This window comes from Diadema setosum, chromosome 9, assembly GCF_964275005.1.
Source record: "Diadema setosum chromosome 9, eeDiaSeto1, whole genome shotgun sequence".
NCBI lineage: Eukaryota > Metazoa > Echinodermata > Echinoidea > Diadematoida > Diadematidae > Diadema > Diadema setosum.
The window spans coordinates 37,074,357-37,100,522 of NC_092693.1; the positions used below are offsets into that span (position 1 = coordinate 37,074,357).

Sequence of the window (26,166 nt, forward strand, 5' to 3'; positions counted from 1 at the left end):
AAGAAAAAAATGAGATGAAACCCGGAAGTAGCACCAGAAATATTGTTTGCACCCCCACCCCTTTACGGAATTCCTGGATCTGCCCCTGCAGAGTAATCATATCATAGTGAAGCTGATATGCATTAAATGTCCTAAAGGGATCTTGACTTGTAACTGTTTATAATTGTTTGAATCGATCGTGCCAGTGATTGCATACAAAACAAAACAAAACTATAGAGAAATAACTATGCCCAGTACAAGGGATGTCCAATATAACCAGCCCCACCCTTTAAAGTGTGTGTTTAGCTGAAAGAGTAAAAGAGTAGCTAGTGTTTCCATGAGCCAGAACCAATCACATTTGCACTCAATAACTCAATTGCAGGCTTTTGTTGACATTTGTTTGGCAGATTATTAGAGAAGGAGTCGGTTTTCACAGCTCCATTTTTTTTTTCTCCTGCAGGTGGGATTTTGGCAAACTCATTCTTCTTTGTCACACAGGTCTTGAAGAAAAGCTTAGCCGCTTTACAGCGGAGAGCGGAGAGCTGCTACGGACTTGTTTGATTTGGATTTTATGGTTCAATACGCTCCTGTGTGATTTAAAACTGTAATTTGGGGTGTCATATCTCTGCCCTGGAAGAAAATTCCTAAGGTTGGCCCTAGAGCTGACATTCTTTAGACCAAACTTTTTTTGGACAAATTATAGGCAGCTTTTGCAGCTTGGCTGTCACCTGAAATTATTGTCCTGTCATGATCACAAAATCCATACCAAATATTATTAATATTTGGCCCACCAAGACCCACTAAACCTGTTGACAATTCACATTAAAGGTGAATAGTCAGCAGGCTATGACATGTTGGGTCTTATTGCCATGAAATATCACGGGCGAGTTCTTTAACCCATTGAGGATGGTTTGATTTTGCTACAACACGTATTTCCCATAGACACCTGTCCGAGTATACTCGGGACTCGTCATCAACGGGTTAAGGTGTATGACCATCTAAAACTGTGATATATATTTATCTGAAAAGATGGCTCCATTGACATTTCTGTAATAAAATGTTCAGAAATGTTATAGCTTATGAAACAAAGGCATCATCATCATCATCACAATCACCATTGTCATCACTGCTGCAACCTCAAAGTAACAATTGCTTACATATTTTATGTTGTATTGCACTATATACATACCATGTAGATGTACATCAACATTGTATGTCAGTGACACAACTGAAGCATTAACTACATGGGTTGAAGTTCTTCTGATTAACCATGTATGGATCACATTATTATCTGTTGTTACTGTTATCAAAGCTTTGAATTGTTTTTAAAAAATGTTAAGACTTGAAACCCAACATGTATAATAAGAGACCATGCTTTCAAGGGGGAAGTAAAAATTCCTTTAACCCCCAAATGTACTTCCCTTCATTCTCAAGTGATTATATGTATCTTGGGATAATCCAGGTGAGAACCTTTTATCCAGCAAACTTTTTGTTAGCTCTCATGGCTAAACCCCTTTTTCGTTGCTCTTTGAGTTTTCGCATTGGCTCTGGGACATGTGGAGTCAATGTGGGGACAAAAGGCCATAAAAAGGGTATCAGAGGGGTGCTAAGTCCTACTTATCCCTCTTCATAGCCAGGCTAGCCAAAATACTTTTCTTACCTTGAACAATTCAGAATGCCTAGGTTTAAAAAGGGAAGAAAAAGGAACCCAACTATCAAGTCGGATCTTCAAGAAATAGAACTTGATGGTCACGCTCTCTATTCAAGTCTTGAATTGTCCTTGTTGTTGAAGTTTGTGTTGGTATTATACATTCTGTTGTGGCTGTTGTCGTTAAAGAAGGAGAAAAGAATTTACACCTTTGTCCTGCGGGGAAAGATCCCTTTCTGTGCTCTGTGAGTGATACTAGAGCATACTAGATATCTTTCCAGGGGGATTTCTTGCTTTCACACGTGTCAGTTCGAACGAGACATGCATTTGTTCGAGGCTGTTTGTGTTTCTTCTGGTCAATTTTAGCCTTTGTTTTGGGCATTCTTTTTTTTCTTAAGTGCTGCACCATACTTCATTCTCTCTATAGATGTTTGAAAGTGAAAGGATGCTGCAAAAGAGATAATCCCGATTTCCATTTCAGAATTTTCGACCACTGTGCACCTGGGAGGTGGAATGGAAACTTAATATACCTGATGCAGGAGAATCTATTCACATTCAAGCCCTCGCATCCAGTCTTCTCTCTCCTCTTGGTTAATTCATTTCACTCCAAGGTATACAAGTTTTGCGTGGGCTCACTGGCAGGTGTGTTTAACATCCACGAGATAACAACTGAAAGAAGTAATTCCTAAGTCATGATAACAGTTATGCCATTGATAAAAATGCATTGTCATTACCACGGTACATCTGTATCTTTTAGTACTTTATTGTATACTTGTATCATCTTAATCTCTGTCATTAGTTAGATTTTTTGGCTGTCACTACATGGATGCTCATAAATATTTACATACCTCCGCCAAGGAGGTTATGTTTTTGCCGGCATTGGTTTGTCTGTCTGTTTGCGAAATAACCCAAAAGTTGTGAATGGATTTGGAGGAAACTTACAGGGAAAGTTTATAATGACACAAGGAACAGATGAATAATTTTGGAAATGATCAAGGAATTTTATGAATTTCTTAAAGGTTTTTTTTTTTTTATCTTTTGGCAAATAGGGTCAATGAACTTGGGAGTTCAAACTGCACGTATTTGAGGTTTGCATACGCGCTCCAGAGCATGTGTTCTGCTCAAGGCGCTGCGCAGCACGAAAGCTGATGAGATAAACAAAAGGCTCTTTTATCATTTTTTTTTTTTGGGGGGGGATGGGCAATCAGGCAAAATTTCAGCACCATTTATGGATGGAAAAACGCTGCTTGCTTTGGCAGAGGTCTGTGCTCTCCAAGTGCTTTTCCAAGTTTTTGTAAGAATTACCTGAGTGTATAGCCATCACTGGGAAATGATCGGATGAAAATTACCCACTATCTTTTACTCTGAACCCTAACTTCACAAATTCTATGAAATCTTTTGACAGAAAAGCTCCAAACTGTCAGAACAACTGGCCTGCTGACATCAAAGTGTGTAGGCAAGAATCAATGTGCTGATTCTACCTCTTGTCACGTTTCATTCTGTATTGCTTCCTGGATAGGCAAAGTCACAGTGTGCATCATTAAAGGTATTGTTCACTATTGGGAGCACTGATTTAATAAATGCTTGAGTTATCACATTTGATGCAGATATATGTATAGGTCAGTTTTATCATATAACATCCTACCACATCAAAATTTTGCAACAAAGCCTAAAATATGAAAAAGAAATATCACTTTTTTTTTCTCAAGAAACCATAACTGTAGAGGGTTTATTCTAGAAACAATTTTATAATACCCATCGTTTACATTTATTATATTTGACAATATTTAACATTGGTTATAATGATTAACTTTTCAACATTGGTTGTTTCTATCCCTAACTCACATTTAAGAACTATTTTGAAACACTATGAAAAGCTGGGTTTTTGTTTCATCTGCAAATGGTAAATAATGCCTCTAATATCCTTATTGCCTCATCAGCTGGAGTATGCCCAAAGTCATTTCTGACTGGATCTAATATATGGAACCCATTACTACATTACTCCTCCTTCCACTTCCTGATGAGCTTGTTTTCATATGCCTGGGCCAGAATTGCCAGAACTTTGTGGATAAAAGACCCTTGGTGATTTTTGTAATTTCTTATAAGATGAACTCATATGACACCCAGTTTTTGTGAGCAATGAGATGATGGAGCATGAGAAAGAATGATAAAAGAGAAGAGAGGGAAAGAAAGAGAGTGAGACAGAATGCACACAGAAAAGAGAGATAGAATAAGGGAAAGATGTTCATTAAAAAATGCAGACTTACTGTGTGAGTGATATGATTAGAAGGCCCCGATGACACTATTGATATGATTAAATTTCAGTCCATTTTAGTCCTTTAGTCCACACAAAACCCAGAAACCCTTTCATGAAAATCTTCCATGAATGTTTACATGCATACATGTGCTTATTTTCCAGTGTGTGCCATTGATTTGTGGTTTACTTTCTGTTACTAGTTATTGCTGCCTCTAATGTGTTAAAAACATCTATATTTAATGCACACTGCAGTGATCTAAAGCATGTGATTATCAGGGCGGGGTATTGACGCAAACATTGTCTAGTGCCGTGCACGGGTGCGCACAAGTAGAATCCCCTTGAAGACAAGGTGGAAAGCTTTGTGTGGCTGGAGGACTGTGTAGGAGAGATGAAGAAATGAAATCTCTGAATGCAAAGCCCTTTCTCCATTTCATCAGAGTATTGTGAATCCAGACAATTTGCTAGCACTGATCTGATTATAGGGGTCCATTAAGAAGTAAATCCAAAGAATAGCAGGGCCTTTATACATTAAAGGGAACCTCCAGGCTAAAAAAGACTTTAGTTTAGTCGGTTTAAACTTAAAGGGAAGATAAACCCCAAGAGCAATGTGGATTGAGTGAAAGCAGCAACATTAGTAGAACACATTAGTGAAAGTTTGAGGAAAATCGGGCAATCGATGCAAAAGTTATGAATTTTTAAAATTTTGGTGTTGGAACCGCTGGACGAGGAGACTACTAGAGGTTATGACGTATGAGTGGACAACAATACAAAGAAAATATAAAGAAAATTCTACAAAAATCCATTTTTCATGAAAATTACAAATTCCATCAATTTGATATTGACATATGTTAGGGGTAGCAATTATTCCCCCTGCTTTCTGAAAGAGGTTGGTCCATTGCTCTTTCATAATTCTAGAAAAGTGAATTTTTGTTGAATTTCCTTTATATTTTCTTTGTATTGTTGTCCACTCATACATCATATCCTCTAGTAGTCTCCTCATCCAGCGGTTTCAACACCAAAACTTTAAAAATTCATAACTTTTGCATCGATTGTCCGATTTTCCTCAAACTTTCACTGATGTGATCTACTAATGTTGCTGCTTTCACTCAATCCACATTGCTTTTTGGGTTTACCTTCCCTTTAAAGACACATGTCACTGAAATGTCATCAGCATGACTACAACTTCTATGAGAAGAAAACCAATGCAGAATTGATTGCATTTGTGGAATTTATCAAATATCAATACAATTCCGGGTGTGACTTTTGTCTTTTGTTACATGCTTCTAAATCATGGGGTCCACTGATGCTCTTTCAGGAGCATTTGGCTTCTCTTCAAGATGCAAGAAGCTAGGTTTGTTAGTGTTGTGTCTATTGCAGAGCGAAAAAAAAGTTCTTGCTAGGTGTTGGTTCCCTTTAATGCTGTTGTTTTCTCCTCTTGCGGTGAGAGGATGACGTTTTAATTGCTACTAGAGAAAGCTTCAGTGACCTTTCGTGACCTTCACCGTCTTTATGCAGCAACCGGTTGAGTTAGCAAATTACCCCATTAGTAGAACTTGTCTTCTTCTTGTCCACATGGGATGACTAATCTATGCTTTCAAAAATTTCAAAAGGGGTTTTCAATTTTTATCCTTCTGTCGGCCTGCAACTGACCGTGCAAGGATGCGATATGTCACATGTGGGGCAGTCACACTTTCGCTTCCACTTTCAAAATGTCTGAAGTCATATCACCACACAAACATTTGAGCGGTTCTTGTTATAGCAGTTGCTCATGACATTATTTCGTGGGATTGTTTCTTTGATTTTTGTGATATATGAGTAATTGCATTTTTCCGTCAATGCATTGTAGGCCTTCGTTATGAAGATTGACAAAGGTGCTTTACTTGAACCATTCTCACACCACAATAAACAACAATCTAACAAACAAACAAACAAATGATGCCAAAGCATACTAGGCTGTACTTTACCAGCACATACTGCACAATGATATGCTAGGTAGTCAAAAGGCTCAGTGTATTAACCCGTTGAGGACGAGTCCCGAGTATACTTGGGTAGGTGTCTATGGGAAATATGTGTTGTATCAAAATCAGTCCGTTCTCAACGGGTTAAAGATAAGAGTAGTGTAGTGTGGAAATCATTTTTCATGTGTGCTTTGCCAATGTCATACTCTTCAGGTACATGAAAAAAGGAGATTAAATGATAATCTTGATAAGCCAGAAACGGGGCTGCCACGGTTGCTGGGAACATGGTGTAAACTCAACTTAAGGCCTGTGCAGTTCAGAGATAGAGTGCTTTCCTTGAAGCCAAGGGAATTTTTTTCACCAATGTGTGATCTGCAATGAGTGATATTGATACTGGTAGTTGCTTTGCAGTCCAAAAGCCGATAATTCTTGTGTCAAATTGACCTATATTCCTGTTCCCTGCAAGATTCTTATATCCCAATAGACTTTGCACATGCTTAAATAGCAGATTCCCTCAGGCAATGGATTTACATAGTGCTCCCTCAGGAGAGCTCATTGATGATATCATTAACCGGCTCGGAATGTTTGAATCTCTTCTGAGACTCAGTAGCAACCACCAAACTGGATCTTGTGTCCATGGTTGGCAGAGGTTGTAGTAACCCAATCAGAGTTCTCAGACACCTACTCAATCTCAAGCTTAAAATCCTTCAATCAAAACATGATTCAATGCTGTAGACACTATCCACCCTAGACACTGTCCCTCCTTTCAGACAAGGGAGTGTTCGTAACGATATACGGCGTATGGATATAGGACGTTTTTCCCACATGAATGCCCTCATATTGATATGTTGTTTCAATATTGCACGTTTTTCAAAATGTTTTGAGCATTGTATCGTACGATTATGCTACATACTGTAAAACAAGGAATGTTAGCGTGCATTTTAATTTCGCAAATTTCGCGAGCGCCAACATTTGCGAAATTAAAATGTGCGCGAAAGTTCTTTTCTGCACAATATGCATTGGATGCCGGTGGCAATTTCGCGAAAATTTCTTGCTGCGAGAAAGACCGTCGGCTCCAATTCGCAAAATTTTCATGCCGCGAATATATTGTGTTTTACAGTATCCAATACCCATATCGCTCTTTTTTTCTTTCTTTTTTTTTTTTGCATTGGAAATTTCTTGTGCATCCATACATCATATAAGTAGGCGGGGCTTATTTTGCAATGCGACATCTACTACAGATAAGTCCAGTACATAATATAAGCATGAAGTGCAAAGCCGGCACAATGTCTGTACTGGGCAACAGAGAGGCTTGTATGTAAAATGAGCTTCGCCATGAAAGTTTGACTGGGTATTGAATGCTTCCAAACGATTATCGAAAACGGGGTGCTACATCTGAATGGACTGATATCAGTACGCATACGTTGTATATCCATACGTCATATGAACATACAAGAAGTTGATATGTCTGAAAGGGTCCTATGTCACTTTGTTTTCTCATTGCCACATGAGCCCTCACTCTCTCTCCCCCATTCAGACACAAGCCAGTTTGTACCAAAACTCAATAAAGAAATGATGTATTGTATACACCATTATCTTTGCGTACAGATATTTTCGCGAATGACGAGGTCATAGACATTTTCGCGAGATGTTGTTTTTGCGAATCGACACCGACGCTTACGTTAATGCTCTATTAACAAAGCGCATGGAGACAATTTCACGCGTTGTTAAATTCGCGATCCAACTGCAATTCGCAAATTCGTGAAAATTAAACCCTCACGAAGATAATGGCGTATACAGTATATAGAATCATCTAAACGTCATGTGCAGTTTCCCACTGCGCATGCTGTTCTGGTCACGAGTGACAGCTACTCGCGGTCACCTTTCGTGTGCGCTCCCATTAAGCCCCATCCAGTTATACCATTCTATGGTCGCCATATGTTCAGACGCACAATGGACACGATGGAATGCTGATTCGTTATCAAGTTCTAGTTCAAAACGATGCTCTGACCGTGGTTTTGTTATACGTCGTTTAATTATACGTCATTTCTTTAGTCAGTGTTCAGACGCATAAATTCATCGTAGCTCTATACTGTTTTGGTATCATAAATTTAACTACAAAAGTTTCAACGAATGTTAACCCAACCCGTAATCCCATAAAATTTGGGGGAGTTTGGAAGAAAAAAGTGAAAGGGTATACTCGCTGGCCACCAGTTCTGAAAGGGTTGCAGTAGGCTATCTGCAACAATCATTGAGAATGTGACAGAAGAGACAGGTATCCCGCTGGCGACAACGGGAGACAGCGCTCATCGGTGCTCAAGCACGACCGCAAACAAGACAACCACAAGCAAGCTTACATTACAGGCATCAGAGGATTGCATTGTTAAAGTGATAAATGAGATTTGAGCCCTCAGGAGCATCTGTGTGGATTACTATTTGCACAGTCATTTAACTTTTATTCAAAACCAGAAATAATTGAATGACAACGTCTTGGGCTACATTCAGAGATAAATGTCCATTAACACACCTCAGTGATTCCTAAAATAGCTCTGTCAAACAACTGGTAGTAGTACATATTTCCAGATTTAAAAAAAAAAAAAACACAACAACCCTCTGTTAATGCTAGAATTTTTTTCCTTCTGTCCCCCTCTCTTCTCTCTCTTTATCTTTCATTCTCTCTTTCTGTTATTTCACTATTTTTACCATTCTATTCTTATTTCTTCTTTCTATTTACATTTTTAGATCTATGTTTATTTTACACTTTCTATCTGTCTGTGCTATCAGTGTTTCTAACTGTGTCATTATGTATCTATTTATGTATTCCTCTTTTCACACCATTATATATCTACTCTTCAATTTCTCCTAGTAGTTAGCTATATGTCATCTCTCCCTCTCTGTGACTCACCTGTTCTCTGTGTATCTTTTTCTCTGTATCTGTTATGCTGCTTTCATGCTAGTCAATTAGGTGATTACCTGGGAAATTCGATGCTGAATCAAATGGGGAACACCTGCAAGAAATTTCTTTCATACTACTTACTAGCAAAGTAGCTTGCCCGCTTGAATTATTCTCATCTGCTCTTCTGCAGTGCAAGTACATTTTATGGGGCATGCGCGAACGGGGCCCGCGAGACATCAATTGGCATGCTGACCTTCGCTTTTCACCCGAGAGTTTCATCGCGATGCCTTTCAGGTTACATTTTCACCCGGGTGCACCGCAGAGATCTCGGAGACACCTGCGAGTTTACCAGGGATGGTTTGAGGGTGAGATTTCTGAAAAAGTTATGCGCCATTTTACCCAGGAGTTCACCAGCCATGCCTTTCATTCTGCAGTGTCACCCAAGAGATCTCGGGTAAGCTCTGGTGAAATTTGCCGAGCATGAAAGGGGCATCTTTAATTAGTTCAGCTGTCTGTGTACATGTAACTCTGTCCCTGCGTTACATTGGTCCCTACATTGTGGGGATCGTCCCACACTGCAGGACTTTCCCCTCAAAACCATAATGTGAATGTTCACTGGGACTTGTCCCCATGTCCCCGCGAGGCAAGTCGTTGAACAATGTTTCATTAATCAGCATTCAGACACATAAATCCATCATAAAGCTTTATCGTTTTGGTGTCAATTTTTTGTGTGTCTGAACACCCTGTCAGAAAATCATTGCCAAGACTTTTTTATTGTCATGACACCGGCTATCAAATGAAATGGTCAGCAGGGAAGCACCATCTCTACCCCAAGCATTACACCTGTATGTGCAATTTGAAAGTGTATGGTGGGAGACCAATCTTCCAGTGGCAGATTGATGGCGCGGGGGGTTTAAACCCCACCCCCTCGACACTTTTCTTGTCTAAAAGTTGTCAATTTCATAACTGAAAATGCAAAATTTTTGCCCCTGACGGGGCTATAATACACTGAACATATTACATTATTATATCTATACACTAATATTACTTATGAGTAAATTTAGCGTATAGATGGTAGCTTCGTGTCCTTGAGTGTGCCCCGTGGAACATACATTTAGTAAACCCTACATTTTTCCTTTTCTTCTGTGCTTTCTAGTAATATAAGAATAATTTTTATAGCTCAAACAGTGCGATTATGTTTTAGCTTTTAATGAATGCATTTCAGATGAATGGCAAAGTGAGAGTGGCTCTCTCACTCTGTCTGTACTTATAGTAAAATGAATAGTTTGCATAAGTTATTATAGTCCTTCACAGTGATTTTTTTTTTACTAGGTTTATTTCCCTAGAAATTTCATTTAAATGCTCTATAAACGTACTCCGTTTTTACAAAAAATCCCCATCGTAGGGGATACCACCCTCCCACACACTCCCCCCCCCCCCCCCTCGCTCGCTTCGCCAGCTCGGGCTTGGTCACTACCCTCCCTCACAATACCCAGCTCAGCCCCTGAACCCCCTCCTTGGAAAAAAGCTAGATCTGCCCCTGGCTTGTGCATTTATAGCCGTCCTCATTGCAGTGAGGAAAACTAAAGTATCTCTAATGAAAAAAAAAAAGCCAACTATTCTACTACCTGAGGTATATCCATGCTGAGCAATCCATAGAAATTTCCATCACCCAATTTGAAGTTAGTCTGGCTTTTGGCTTTTGTTACCAACATGTTAAATGTGTCACTAGCTTAGCTTACAGGTGAGCAGGTCTTATCTGGGGCATGGTAATGCCTTTATTTCTTGCTCTCCTTTTTATCATTCGCATGTTTATGTGAGTGTGTGTGTGTGTGTGTGGTGTTGTTTTCTTTGTTGGTGAGGGGACGAGAGGGGATGTGTTATCTTGCATTTTAACCCATTGAGGATGGACTGATTTTGTTGCAACATCCATTTCCCATAGACACTTGCCTGAGTGTACTCAGGACTCATCTTCAACAGGTTAAAGAACTTGTCTTTTCTTCTGCGGAATTCTTGTAACTATGAAGTTTGTTGTTGGTTTTGTTTCTTTCTTAAGTGGTCATAGATGCAAAAGGTAGGGAAATTGAATAGGGGAAGGTGCTTGGTCATGTTGTAATTTCTAATGCACCGGCCGGGCAGGTGTGTGCCACCACCACGGGTGGTCCCGGACTTCTATGCATTATTTTCCAAACAGCGATTTGGTATTTAGGCAGTATGTGATCACGGTAAGAATGTTTACAGTTTGGCGAAAGTTTGGTGAAAGTTTGGACAGGTTATGTTCTCTGACGGAGTAATTAGAGAGTGAGAATGGAGGGAAAAAGACTTCTTTCAATCATTGTTATTGGAATGGTAGCCATTCACCCATTTTAACTTTGCTGCATCTTTTCTTTCAGCATATATTCAGAAAAGATGTTTGTATTCTAGTAAAAACAAAAAGCAAAAAACTTGTGTGATGTTATAAGAATACAGATGGGAAATAACCTGTACCCATACCAATTATGAAATGAGGGATATCCAAATATTTCATTTTAGTCTTGCTCTGTAAATAAGGAAAATTCTCTGGTGATAGGCCTAAAACATATTTTCTGAGGATTATTGTCTCTCCATTGAGCACTGAGTTTTTAGAGGGCAGGCATACATGTTTATCGAGAAAGTACAATTCATTTTGAATTTATAGCATTTCTGCAAATAAACTCTTTTGATAACTTATATTTACATTGTTAAGTTTGACTTTAATATTTTGTAGTGAATCCTATTTTCAGAATGAAATATCACAATTACTCAACATGTTTGTGTTAAATCAAGTTTACTTGTTTGACCGGAAAGCGGGTAAAGATGTTTCTCTTGGTGCATTTACAAAATGGGGTCAGAAAACTTTCCCTGACGCCTCAGCAGTGCTAATGCAAGCAGACACGCTTAGATTTGAGCACAAAGAAGATTTGCTTTCACACGAGAGCCCTGTGAAATTTCCTTGTTTCTTTCGGTGATGCATAACTGCAGTTCTTGAATTCTGAATGATAACAAAAGCTGAAGTAATTGTGTGGCCCTTGAGTAAATATTTATTTGACCTTTAAAAACTATTGACATTGAAACCAACAATTCCTTGTTCACATTTCTGTTTGGTGCCACCAGGGGAGTGGAATTTTGTCTCATTTGCTCTTGGATATCTAAATATTATCTTGCGTGAGACAGACTGCTGTGTTTACCAAGATCTTTAGGCACATTTACCCGGGTCAATTACGACTCTTGGGGTGCTTGATTTGGCGAAATTGTGCCTGCTCAAGAGTAACTCAACTCATATTTGCCAACTCTTTGGCATTCTGCATGATAACATCTTGATAATGTGTAATGTCCATCCCTTATATAAATAATTATTGTTGTATAAATGACAAACAGAATCTGATGAGTGCACACACACACAAAAAAAAAAACAATAAAGGAAGATTGAAGATTAATTTTGGCTACAATGTTGGTGCATAAATTTTGTAGGAATTATTGCAATATTTCATTACTTTTGTATAGTTTTGTCAATTGGAAAATGTAGACCAAAACTATAAGCTTGTGTCAGAATTGTTATCAAATATTGATGAGTGTCTTAATTTCATTGAAGGATGTTGGGTACTCAAAGCCATGCAAAAGGCCACTTTACAATCAATAAATCAAAGTAAACAGCACACACACACATACATAATTGTAAACAACAACAGCTTTGTGATAAAGTGAGCTTTAGAATTATCAAATTGGAAAATTCAAGATTAGAAAGATAAGATATATTAGGAGAAAGGGAAGTCAAGTATAATCATTATAAATGAAGACGTTAATAACATCAAGAGACATCCTTGTCCTGTGAATATTCTGAAGCTCTGTTCACCAGCAATGTATGGTATCAGTGGAATTTTGAGGTAGTGGGGCTGAAATAGTTTAAAAGTGTTTCTCTGTCAGAATCTTTTGCAATCTTCAGAAAGATACAATTCATATTCAATGTACCAATTTTGACTCAAACTTTATATAGATGGGGATTAACATCATTAAAGGACAAGTCCACCTTCATATAAATAAAGATGGAGAGAATGCAGCAATATTAGTAGAACACATCAGTGAAAGTTTGAGGAAAATCGGACAATCCATTCAAAAGTTATGAATTTTTGAAGTATCTGCACGATCACTGCTGGATAAGAAGACTACTACAGTGTATGATGTCACATGCGTACAACGATATAAGGAAAATAAAAAGAGAATTTCACAAAACTTTACTTTTTGAATAAAGTGCAAATTTCTTTGACTTGTTACTGACGTATGTTAAGGGTAATATTATTCCCCCTGCCTTCTGAAAGAGAGAAGTCGAGTGTTCTTTTGTTATGCGATAAAAATGGAAATATGTTGAATTTTCTTTATTCTTTCTTTATAACGTTGTGCACATGTGACATCACAAGCTATAGTAGTCTTTTCATCCACCCGTGACTGAGCAGAAACTTCAAAAATTCATAACTTTTGAACAGATTGTCCGATTTTCCTCAAACTTTCCCTGATGCGTTTTACTAATATTGCTACATTCACTCAACCTACATGTCTATGAAGGTGAACTTGTCCTTTAAGTCAGACTCATCAAGGTTTTCAACTTTCAGCTTTATTTTTTTTTTTTTCATTTCCATTGAAATAAACAGGGAAATTTGTATACAATGCAGTAACAGAACATATTTGTAATAATTTCAAAAACATAAATTAACAAAATACATGTGATCATGAGTAACAACATAATTGCATTTTTTTAAAGGTATATACACATGCATAGTACAAGGATGGAAAAAGAAATGAAGGGTCCCATTAAAATGCAAAGCTTGTATGGTATGGAACCCTCAGAAAATACATAAGAGAATGAATAATGACTTAGTGAAACTACAAACAGATAGAATATGAAGCAAAATCAAAGAAACCAATGCCAAGGTGACTTGAGGAGCTAGAATATTCCATCTACACCAGCCTTCCCAGCACATGCACTAATTTTTCAAATATGACTGCAATATATAGGAATTGATAACAAGTTGGGTTTTTTTTTTTTTAAATCTTGAGTTGTACCTGTTGTACCTGTTACATGCAATTAGGGCAACACAAATCAAGCTTGGTTAAGCTATGAAAGCCCAATTGCTAAAGGCTCATTAGTTATATGAGCCAGCCCAAATGATATTTACAGTATGTATCAAATATGGATTCATATGGACATATGGATTGAGTGAATGCAGCAATATCAGTTGAACATATCAGTGAAAGTTTGAGGAAAATTGGACAATCCATTCAAAATTTATGAATTTTTAAAGTTTCTGCTCAGTCACTGCTGGATAAGAAGGATGCTACTGTTGTGTGATGTCACATGCATAGAACGATATAAAGAAAATATAAAGAAAGTAAATTTAAAGAGAATTCCACAAAATTTCAATTTTGTAGAAAGTATGCATTCCCTCAACTTGTTACTGTGAAGGGTAATATCATTTCTCCTGCTTTCTGAAAGAGGCAAGTCAAGGGTAGGTATATTATGCAAGAAAAGTGAAAATATGATGAATTTTCTGTATATTTTCTTTGAATCCTTTTGCACATGTGACATTACAAACTGTAGTAGTCTTCACATCCAGCTATATATGGCAGCACTAAAACTTGAAAAATTCATAATTTTTAAATAGATTGTCTGATTTTTCTAAAACTTTCACTGATGTGTTTTACTAATATTGATGCATTCACTCAATCCACATGTATATTAAGGTGAACTTGTCCTTTAAGTAGTGACTTGTGAGTCTTGGAAAGAACTGTTGGAAATATTAGGGTTAAAGGTCAAACATAAAGCGAAAATGTTATAATTCCAATTTCTGTTTTTTTTTTCTTCTCATACCCGGAAATGGTTTAAGGTACAATGTACATTCATGGAACTTAATGAATATTCATGTACTGATTGGCAGTGACTGTCTTGGAAACTTTAGGGTCAGTGATCCACGTCAATTCAAACTTTCATTACTTTTTGTGTATGCAGTGCCTGAGAGTTTCTTTCTTGTTCGAATTGTTCTTGTTTTGTGTGAGCCTGCGTGTTATTTTGATTTTGTAATTTTACATTTGTATATTTATGTAATACTGTGTATGTATATTTTTCACTTTTGTAAAATCATTTGTAATTCAGCCTCTGGCTGCGATCAATGATTTGTTGAAGAAAGATACCATTAATAATAATAATTCTTTTTAATTGAATGAGTCACATCATTTCTTACATCAACAGAAATTCAGGCCCAGTCATTAGAGTGAAAGTCATGCAGTACCAACTGTGTAGCAGTATTAAGTAGGTGTAATTTGTGTATTTGCCGTGAGAGCATTGCGCTTTCAAAGACGTGATGTTTTATCAGTCACGTCGCTGCGTGGAAGGAGGAGGAGGAGGTAGAGGAGGAGTTTTCGAGTACTCCTTGTCATGCTACCGGTGACGATGCAGGGTTTGTGCATGCAGATGAATCTGTCTTGGTTACTTGAATTGCCTTCTTTGTAGCATGTCCTCCTCCATGGGGGGTTATACCCGGTCAGTTACCTCAGTTTTCTCAGTATAAACTCTTTGTGTCTTTGTGCTTCCTCATCTCAAGTGTACATGTGTGTTTGTCTGTCTGTTTGTCAGTGTCTTTGTGTCCATGTGCATGTGTCTCTGTGTGCGTTCTGGTCATGGTAGTCAATGTTGCTACAGTACGCTGGATTATCTGCCACAATTGCCATTGCTCACGTACTTAACCAATCTCATTTGACCAGAAAATAAAGGTAATTTTGTTGTAGTGTGGATGAGGAAATGTTGATTAAGACAGTTATTGGGATAGAGTGGGTAAGGGAACTCGTAGGGTTAAATATAATCAGTTTTTATTAACAACAGTGATTTTGCAGGGGTGTAATCTTCAACCACTGGCCTCCAAAGAAATCATGGGTCTATTGTCTTTTCTTCTCTGAAGAAAAATATTCATAAAGTTAGAGTGACAACTCATTAGAGTGACAACTCAATAACAATGACCTTTAATATCACATTTGTATTATATCTGTTGGATAAGATGCTACTGCTGTACTGCTGTACCGAAGACTCCAACCCCAAACATCTCTTAAACAGGAGATTCTCCCACCTGGTCTCCAGTTTGTTAAACTGGAGACTCTGATAGCGTGAAACATGAGCACAATATCATGGGTTCGTAGTGCACGTCATGAGCGCAAAGCACGACATCCCTTGCATCCAGATATTTATAGATGTTCTCTGGTGCTATCTAAGCATAATTATTTAACATATAGGACAAAAGTAAAGTTGGGTGAGAGAAAGCTAAATTCATGCAGGAGAAAATGCACCTTAAACAGGAGACACACAGCTCATGTGGTGGAAATTTAGCATCAAGCAGGAGATTTTGAGAGAATGGCCTCAAATTAGGAGATTTTTAGCCAAAAGTGGGATGGGAGAACTGGAATCTCACACTGTATATGAGTCCTACACAGTGAAAACTTAAAGGGATCGTATAGTTTTGGTTTCGACCTGACGTGAGGTTTCTAACATTTTTGGTGAGATAATGAGAAATATTTTATGAAATATGAAAGAACATGTAATTCCAAGAGGAATTCAACATTTATTTGATGAAAGTTAGTTTTGAAATGGCTGACATATCCAAAACAGAGCGATCCTAATATTGAAAGGTGGGACCCACCTTTTATTTTGATCACTTTGTTTTACTTTGTTTTTGGATGTCTCAGCCATTCCAAATCCGATTTTCATCAAATAAACTTTGAATTCCTCTAACAATGGTATGGAATGTTCTATTTCATTAGTGGTTTCTTGGTATCACACAAAAAGTTAAAAGCCCAATTCTCATCTCCACCAATACTGTACCATCCCTTTAATGGTTCTTTCAATTCCAGTAAGCACAAGTTGCACCTTGGCAAAGAGCAGATATTTAGATTCAGGGATTGTGTCACATTTCTTGAATTTACACATTGAGGAATGAAAGAAAAACTGTGCATTGTACAGTGAAGAAAAAGTGCACCGCTGGCCAAACCTTGCAAAGTACAAATTCACATGAATTTTGACAACTCTTGAAAGACCCTGTCAAGAGAAAAATAAGAAAACTACCCCAAAGTTGCACAGTGAAGCAGAATGCCCCTGCTGGGAAAGTTATTTCTCACAGAGGACCCAGAAAAGGGAGCGATGATGTGTGCTCTTCTAACAGGGCAGTATGGTCCAGACAAGGCCAGCACTTGGCTGTCCAGTAGCTAACTCTATACTAAATCAGTGTTCAAAGACATACCGGTATTCTTATACATAATAAGTAAGCAAATACATATTCTTACACATAATAAGTTATCAAAGACTTATTCTTATACATAATAAGTTATCAAAGACTTATTCTTATGCATAATAAGTTATCAAAGTCTTATTCTTATACATAAGTTATCAAGGCATACTCATATACTCGGTCACTGTTCAAAGATATACTCTTATACTTTTAATTTGTCAAAGATATACAATGTGTACTTCTATCCTTTGTCAATGGACAAAGATATACTCCTCCTATACTCAGTGTTCAATGAAATAGTCCTGTACTAAATCAGTACTCAAATTCATAGTTCTATATTCAGTCACTGTTCAAAATCATACTCCCACACTAACTGTTTTTTTCCTGGATGGCCCATTTGGGCCACTAAAATCTTTAGATCTAAAATTTTGGTAGAAAAAAAAAATGGAGTGGCCAGAAATAAGTGGAAACATAACATTCCATTTTGAATCTTAAGTGTCTGATCAGGCCACTAAATGATAGCCTTTTTGGAAATTTGGTATCCCAACATCAACTTTTAGTGGTCTCAGGCCACTGGGCCACCATTAATGTTGAGCCCTGCCTTTACTCACTCACTTTCAATAGATACACTCTTCTTCTAAACCAGTTTCAATAACAAACTCTTTTACTTTGGAGAATGAAACCCAAATAAACATATGAATAGGGAATGCAGCAATGTTAGTAGAACACACTTGGGAAGTTTGAGTAAAATTGGACAATCTGTTCAATAGTTTTAAATCTTTAAAGTTTCAATACAGCAGTCGCTGGATGTCAGGATGACCACACTTTGTGACATATAGACAGATATAAAGAAAATAAAAATAAAATTCAACATATTTCCACTTTTCTAGCATAATGAAAGAGCACTTGACCTACCTCGTTCAGAAAGCAGGGGAAATAATCTTATCCATATCATATGCCAGTAACAAGTTAGACAAATGTGTACTTTTCATTATTAAAAAAAAAAATGACATTTTGTGGAATACTCTGTATATTTTCTTTATATCGTTGTACAAAGGTGACATCACAAACTGTAGTCTTCCCAACCTGTAATGGCTGCACCAAAACTAACTTTTGAATGGATTGTCAGATTTTCTGTAAACTTTGCTGATGTGTTCTACTAATATTGCTACATTTACTCAATCTACATGTATATTATGGTATCATTTCTCTTTAGCCAGTTTCCAGAGGCAAACTGTTATACTAGATTAGTATTCACAGACACACTCTAAAGACATGATCTTATCCTAGATCAGTGTGAAGAGACATACTCCTATACTCACTCAGTGTTTAAAGACAAACTCCTACACTCGAGTGGTGTTCAAAGATAGGAAGTCAGTGTTCGAAGATTGAGGGTCGGCTCGGAGGATGCAATTGTAGGAGATTCATTGCCTCTAGAGAAGAAGGCCTATACCATCGGGCGTCCTGATGATCTATGTCTCTGCATGAAAACTCTTGCTCTGTTGTGCAACATGACACCTGCGTCCTTTCTTCCGTAGTTCTTGGTAACCTTATGAGATTCTTCCCCCGCAGATGTGTCATCTAGTCAACAAGGTAAACAATACCATGTCCTTGTGGATGTAAGGTTTTGTTTTGTTTTGTTTTAATCTGTGGATGACAAATTGCTCGTACAGCCTGCATCAAGTTTCTAGATCAGGCTGCCATTTACACCTGCCTTTGAGTGGGAAAGAGTTTGACCGATTTCTTTGCTTTTCATGGAATATTCTGCCATCGTCCAGTTTCTCAAAGCAGCAACTCTCTGTCTCAAATTTTGTTTGGAAAATACAGAGATTAAGGGATTAATTAAAGGACAAGTTCACCTTCATTAACATAAGGATTGAGAGAATGTAGCAATATTTGTAGAACACAGCATTGAAAGTTTGAGGAAAATCGGACAATCCATTCAAAAGTTATGAATTTTTGAAGTTTTTGTGCAGTCACCGCTGGATGAGAAGACTACTGCAGTGTATGATGTCACATGCGTACAACAATATATTTTTTATGGCATGAAATTTTCGCGAGTTGCCTCTAACATTCAATGCATATAGTGTAGACAAGATCTTTCATGTGCATTTTAATTTCGCGAATCTTGGCTGGCGCAAAATTCGCAAAATCAAAATGTATGCAAACATTCCTCATTTTACAGTATCTCTAGATGAATGCCTTGCTGAACTGGAAAAAAAAAAAGTAGCCTAGCTGGTACCTATGGGCATCTGTGCACCTGACCAAGACCAACACATACATGATGTATCAAAAAGATTGTCACAATGTACACATGGAAGCTCCACTTCACAAGGCCCTGTGAGAGAAAACCCAGATGTAAGCAGTCCACCTCACAAGGCATCGTCATCTCTGGTGATGGAGACGGAGGTATCCATGGCACGGATGATGCCACTGTGTGGTCTAGATAACATTTTCTGTGCAAACATGAATGTGGGGCTCACTTACATGCAAGCAGAGACACTTTTTGTAATTTTCTAGGGCCTAGAATTACTTCGCTAAAACTGGCCTGCATTTTCAGCTGTTTTTTTTTTTTTTTTTTTGGGGGGGGGGGGGGGAGGGAAGGGGCAGTAGAATTTGGTCTTTTTTCCATTTCCATGTACCAAAGTGGATTGTTGCATTTTTACAACCAGTTCACAGAACAGACATCTGATGATAAGGCAAGTGTTCACTTTGTTTTTGTTTTGTGTGTGAATGTGTGTGTGATAAATTTGTTTGTTTGTTTGTTTTTCAAAATGTTTCAGTTTAACAGTTGATGTCTTCTTTCACCTGATTGTCAAACATATGCAAATGTGTGAACATATATTTCTGGTGTTTTTGTCAAAGCCATCTGTTCTAGATCTGCTACTTTCTGACATCATAAAATAAACTTTCATCTGTGAAACATCGATGATAAAAAACAAACAAACAACAACCCAAAGATATGACATGACTATCAAAGTATTGGAACGTGAGAAATGTTTTGAAGTCCTTTTTGCCTTGGTAGTGTAATCTTGCACCATCAATACACGCAGTATTCCTGAAGTCTTGCTGGCACCAATATAATTACAGAGATACAATGTATGAACTTACAACCTGATCATGAAATTTGTACAACTCAAAAAGTTTAAGTTATGCTTATTCTGCCGTTCTTCTCTCCCGCTTATTTTTTTGTTGTTGACAGTGATTGATTTGATTTCAGCATTTTCCATGAAAATCAGACATAATTCATGGTACATTTACAGTGTATTTTGAACAAAGAATGTATATAATAAATTTACAGAATGATAATCATGATAATTTTTATTTAAAGTATTTGAACAAATACAATAAAATCAAAGAAATCGATAGTAAATTTATTTCCAGTTATATAATATAGAGAAAAAAAATTCAGGGGTCTGCCATCTGAAGCAGTTGCTTGAAAGTAATGGTACATTGTAGCTGTAGAATAATAAAAAAAAAAAAGGCATGAAGAAGCATGTACAGAAATGGGTAATTTGCCATTGGAACTTGTATTGTACTAACTCAATGAATTCAACAAATGGAAATGAGTGGGAAAAGAAAAAAAGAAAAAGAAAACGAAAAAGGTGCAACATGAGAGGCTGTGTGTCTGCAGTGGTGAATTAAATGAATTATGTGCAATTTTGGATGTGCTTATACTATTACTGGAGATCGATGAGATTGTAATGCATCGGGGGCGGATCCAGGAATTCCATAAAGTGGGGGCCCTTTACAAAATTAAAGGGGGGCGCACGCACCCCCATCTCCCATTTGTTCTTTTTATTTCTTTTGTTTTAACAAAAATAAAGGGGGGCGCGCGCCCGTTGTGCCCCCGCCTGGATCCGCCACTGAATACACTAATGTGCACCTACGCGTTGTGTATGCATGTGCGAGTGACCGTGTCTACTTCGTGCCTCTGGATGTATAATGTACACATATGTGATTATGACTTTACATGCTTGAATATAGAGTGTGTGTGGTTTTTATTCTTGTTTTGCTTGTTTGTATGTGTGCTTGCATTTGTGAGTGTGGGTTTGTTTATAATGTGAGAGTTTGAAGGGTCCTTACTGGGGTGTTATGAAATAAGCAATTTGTGTCTATAAAAATCAGGGAGTGAATGAGTAATACAAGAGGGAACTACTGGTACAAGTAGTAGACTCAAATATGAGGAAAAAATGTTGAGAATATCTTTCCATGCACATGGTTAAAAGGTGCTGCATAGGTGCATAACCACTGAAACATGAGTAGTGACTTTTCATACAGTAGCACATCCTCTGCATCATAGAGTAAACTATAGGTTGTGATGTTGGAGGTGATGACTAAGGCCGCGTTCATGCGAACTTCGTAGCCAGAATCACAAACATGAATCATGATTCAAAACGGCGTTTCAAATCACGGTCTCAGCAGAAGAGCGTTCATGCGGGCTTTCGCAACGCTGATTGTGGCGCAGCGCACTGCGCAGTTTGACCTTGTCTCTGCAACTCGAGCCAGACCTCCTTATTCCAACTGTACAGGCATTTACGTTTTTATTTCGATGAATACTTTCCGATAAGCTGTGGCATTCAGGCTCTGCCCACAGATCGAAGAACAGATCGAGGAATAATCCTAATTCTTCGTCGCTGCAGCCATTACTTTTATTAACTCAATCGGAGAGTAATTACATGTATTATTATATTAAACAGTTAACGTTAGATACTAGCATAGAATCGGTGTATGGCGTTGATGTAAACAAACAAGTGCAAGTATGGTACCAAAACACACGATTCATAAGACGTACACAAGCGCACGAACAGAACTAGAAGCTGTGGGATACCGCATGAGACACGCATGCGCACAGTGCACAATGACGTCATAGAATCATGATTGAAATCATGGTTGCGTTCATGCGGTTTCTGCGATCGTGATTCTGGCAGAATCATGATTCAAAACGCCCTTTTTTCCGTGCTTCAGATCGGCGTTTTGAAACGTGTTTAAATGGAAAAAATCGCATTAACGCAACGCAACTAAATACGTTTAGCGACTAAACGTGTTTAGAAACGCAATTCTAATTTCGCATGAACGCAGCCTAAATGAAATGGGGAGTGTGGTTGGGGAGACATTATTTTTTGGCTCCCTTTCTTCCATAAAGATCAGCGATGAAGGTGGGCATGTAGCTAGACAGTTCTCTCTTTTGATTTGTGTTAAATTGTGATTTGATTCCAAGGGATAAAGTATAGAAGGAAGTTGGCACATTGATTTTAGCAGGTTACTGGCCTCAAAGCTTCCCATACTTACAATGTTACAAACATGCATACACACATACATTACAAAAGTGCATACATACATACAAAAGTACATACACACATACATACATACATACAGTCAAACTTGTCCATAGCGGCCACCCAAGGAAGACAAAAGCACTGACCATTATAGACAGGAGGCCACTGTAGATAGGGATATAGACCAGACTTTTCGTTCAAAGGGAATTTTTTAATGACTGCATACAGCAGGTGGTCACTATTAAAACAGGTGGCTGCTAAGACAGCTTTGACTGTACGTACAAAACACACTTTGTATCATGATTATATGCACTTGAGTGTATCGGTATATGTATATATTTTGAGGGCAGGTATCCTGTTAAAGGTGTGGGGAAAGGTATTTGGTGTTAGTGTGTTTCATAACATTTCAAAATTTGCATGTGATTAGTATCTTTCCACAATTTTAATGAGCATGTGTTATACATCAAAATGCCCCCCCCCCCCAAAAAAAAGAAAGAAAGAAAAAGAAAAGAAGACGAGGACCATGCAGTGAATGATTCTATCAGTGATACAGGCGACTAGCTGTTTGACAGGTGCTTTGAATGCCTGTGACTGAATTGGCATTAATCACGGATGTAGAAATATTACAAAACCGCACACCCTGACATAGGCCTACATGTATCAGGTAACAGCAGGTGTATGTACCCCATGTAAAATGATATCCCCTGCAATTTTCCCATGCGAGACAGTCATTATTGGTCACTGCCTGGGTTTGCAAAGAAAAGAAAAACCAAAACAAACGATGTGTTGCATATGAAATGAATTGAAATTTGCAGAGCCTTTCACGGCATTACGAAAACTTTTGATGCTGCTGGGGTAATATAATGCATGAGTTCAATATGCCTTTACGATGATTATTGAGATATCTATATATCGTAAGTTTTTCATAATGGGTATGAAAGGATGAAACTTCAGACAACTATCCCTATGGCAGTATTGTCAATCAGTTCCCCTCCTTCAACTTCAGAAAGAGAGCGAGGAATAAAAGGAAAGTTACACCCAGCTGTAGTGTCACGCTTACGGGATTGTGATATCACTATTCTATCATCACCGATTCTAGGCCCTTCTGACACCAAACTGAAATGTCAGTGACTCACCTTGAGTTCAGAAAGCCCCCGACTTGTGGTATTTGGGAATCATCCTGTAGGGGGATAAGCCACCAGGCTCTCGTTTCCATGGCGATATCAGATAACGGCAGAATACCGCCAGATCAGGCAAGGAGTCGTCTGCCACCGAAGGGAAGAATTAAGGGGGAAAAAGAAAGAGAAGAGAATGCATGAATAGAGGAGAGGAGACAGATAGAGAATAGACAGATTTGTCTACTTTTATGTTTGCGCAACGGTATACTTCTCGTCTTGGAACTGGCACTGTCCAGATCCAACATATTTCAGACCCTTTTTTCTTTATCTCTCCTTGATCCCCTTCTTCCTCATATCATGGCATCTAGGTTAAGCTTCTTACAGGCCATCAGAGGATGTTTAGGAGGAGTGCAAGGGATATATACGTGTGGGATCATGCTCAGCGTGCCGCAGCGCCATATTTTGGAGAGTTACACCTTTTGTTGGCATTGATATGCACTGACATACTTGTGCTTCTTTTGAATTTCCTCCAGTCTACCAGAGAACCTGTGTACAAACCAGTCAGAAGCCTTTTCATATAAGTACTAGAAAGGTGAAGAACATAGGAGCTCTTTACAATTTGATTTTCTAATCAGTTTGGATATGCAACCGTTGATCTGGAGTGATAGTAAATGCACAGAAATATAAAATCAAGTGGCAATGAAGGAGTGTGGGTAAAGTTGATTATATTTTTATGTATTTGATGTGATAACAAGTATCAAAACGAATGTCATTACATTGACACTTATCTGATATTAACTTCCAATGTAGAGATAACGGAAACAATGTAATTTTGGAAGAAAATGGTTCTAAGTCAATCTAGAATTTTTTTTTTTTTGCTAATTATCCAGTGGCTGATGCTAAATTCATATCTCCTCACTGTATTGAGTAATCATGATCGCATAGCTATCTATTATTTTTTTCAAAGCCCCAGCATTTCTCTCTTTTTTTTAAATTGATACACATTCTGAATAGCGCCTCCATTATATATTTCATTCATGCATAAATCCAATCTGGTATCATATTTGATAAACCAGTTGTGGAAAAAAAAAAATGTATGAAATCAAGATACCCTTACATGACAAAAGGACCCCCCCCCCCCCCAAAAAAAAAAAAAAAAAAAAAAAGAAAAAAAGAAAAAAGAAAAAAAATCAAATTGATTCTATTACAAATGTGGTGTCTGTATTATGGTGATACTTTTGAAATCTTGGATATTAATCAAAATTTATATTTATATTGTAGAAACTTGAGGAGTTGTCTAATTTTATGTGAGTATACACTGATTCCTTGATTTAGTCTCATGAACTTCACATGATACAACATTTCCTTTAGAGTACATTTCTGTGCTTTCGAGAGCATACTGTTTCATGGGTATGTTCCTGTTTACTAGAATTTCAAACATCCCACTGCTCTTCTCCCTGTTACAAAATGCCAGAAGGGGGGGGGGGTGGTTAAAGGGATGGTGCAGTATTGGTGGAGAAGAAAATTGGGCTTTAACTTTTTTTGCGAGATACCAAGAAATCACTTATGAAATAGTACAGAGCATACCATTTTAAGAGGAATTCAAAGTTTATTTGATGAAAATTGGGTTTGAAATAGCTGAAACATCCAAAAGCAAAGTGAAACAAAACTATCGTAATAAAATGTGAGTCCCACACTTTATTAGGATCACTCTGTTTTGGATATCTCAGCCATTTCAAAATAAATTTTCATCAAATAGACGTTGAAATCCTCATGGAATTACATGCTCTTTCATATGTCATGAGAGGTTTCTCACTATCTCACCAAAAAAAAAAAATTATAAAAACCTGAAGTTACACACATGTAAGTCTCAACCAAAACTATACAAACCCTTTAAAAGTGTTTGACGGTGCTTGTAAAGCAGCATCCAGACTCGAAACAGAGTCGTAAGACTCGAGAAACCCCTTGAACATAGGAACGTACAGGAGAGAAACGGAAGACTTCTTATCAGCTCGTAATCCTACTCCGCAGAAGGAGCATCCCTCTGTCCGGATCGGCACGCACTCCTCAAAAAATTGTCTCGTATGTCACGGTCTTCGACAAGCCACAAATCCCCGCAGGTGATATTGTATAGATTCAAGGTTTGCGCTTCTCCAGCCACAAATGTAACAAGCGTCTTATTACAGAACTATATCTTCTTCCAACGGATGCGTTTGATTTTTACTTTAAAGTAGAGTGTCTTCTGTTTTCTACTTTTTTTCTCTTTTTTAAATAAAATATTATGTATGTTGATACCTTCATTGATTGGTCGACCAAATTATGGCGCAGGTGTCTCCTTGGCAATTAGAACTTCCGAAGAGAAAAAACTTGGATGTCCGTAAAAAGGCAGAAAGCAAGTTGGTTTGTGCAATCTCAACAAATGTGAGAGACCATCCATTGTTGATGTAAACCCATCTCATTGGTTCATAGGGAAATTTTGCTCCAGACACTATGATCTTGTCATCTCTAACTTCAATAAAGGACAAGTTCACCCAAATATACATGTGGATTGAGTGAATGCAGCAATATTAGTAGAACACATCAGTGACAGTTTGAAGAAAATCAGGCAATCCATTCAAAAGTTATAATGAATTCTAGTTTTTGTGCAGCCATTGCTGGATGAAAAGATTATAGACTACAATTTATGATGTCACATACAAAGAAAGGTGATCAGAAAGAAAATTATTCTTATATCATTCTTCATTAATAT

The 26,166-nt window shown here is 37.8% G+C and overlaps 1 protein-coding gene across 1 annotated transcript in view; it reads left to right on the plus strand.

Annotated features, from left to right (window-relative positions):
- Positions 1 to 2,199: 2,199 nt before the first annotated feature.
- LOC140232685 (ribosomal biogenesis factor-like) overlaps positions 2,200 to 26,166 on the plus strand; it is an 89,002-nt gene continuing 65,035 nt past the window's right edge. The window contains exon 1 of the mRNA XM_072312797.1: positions 2,200 to 2,238. The gene's annotated coding sequence lies outside the window, so the exon portion shown is untranslated. The remainder of the gene's footprint in view (positions 2,239 to 26,166) is intronic.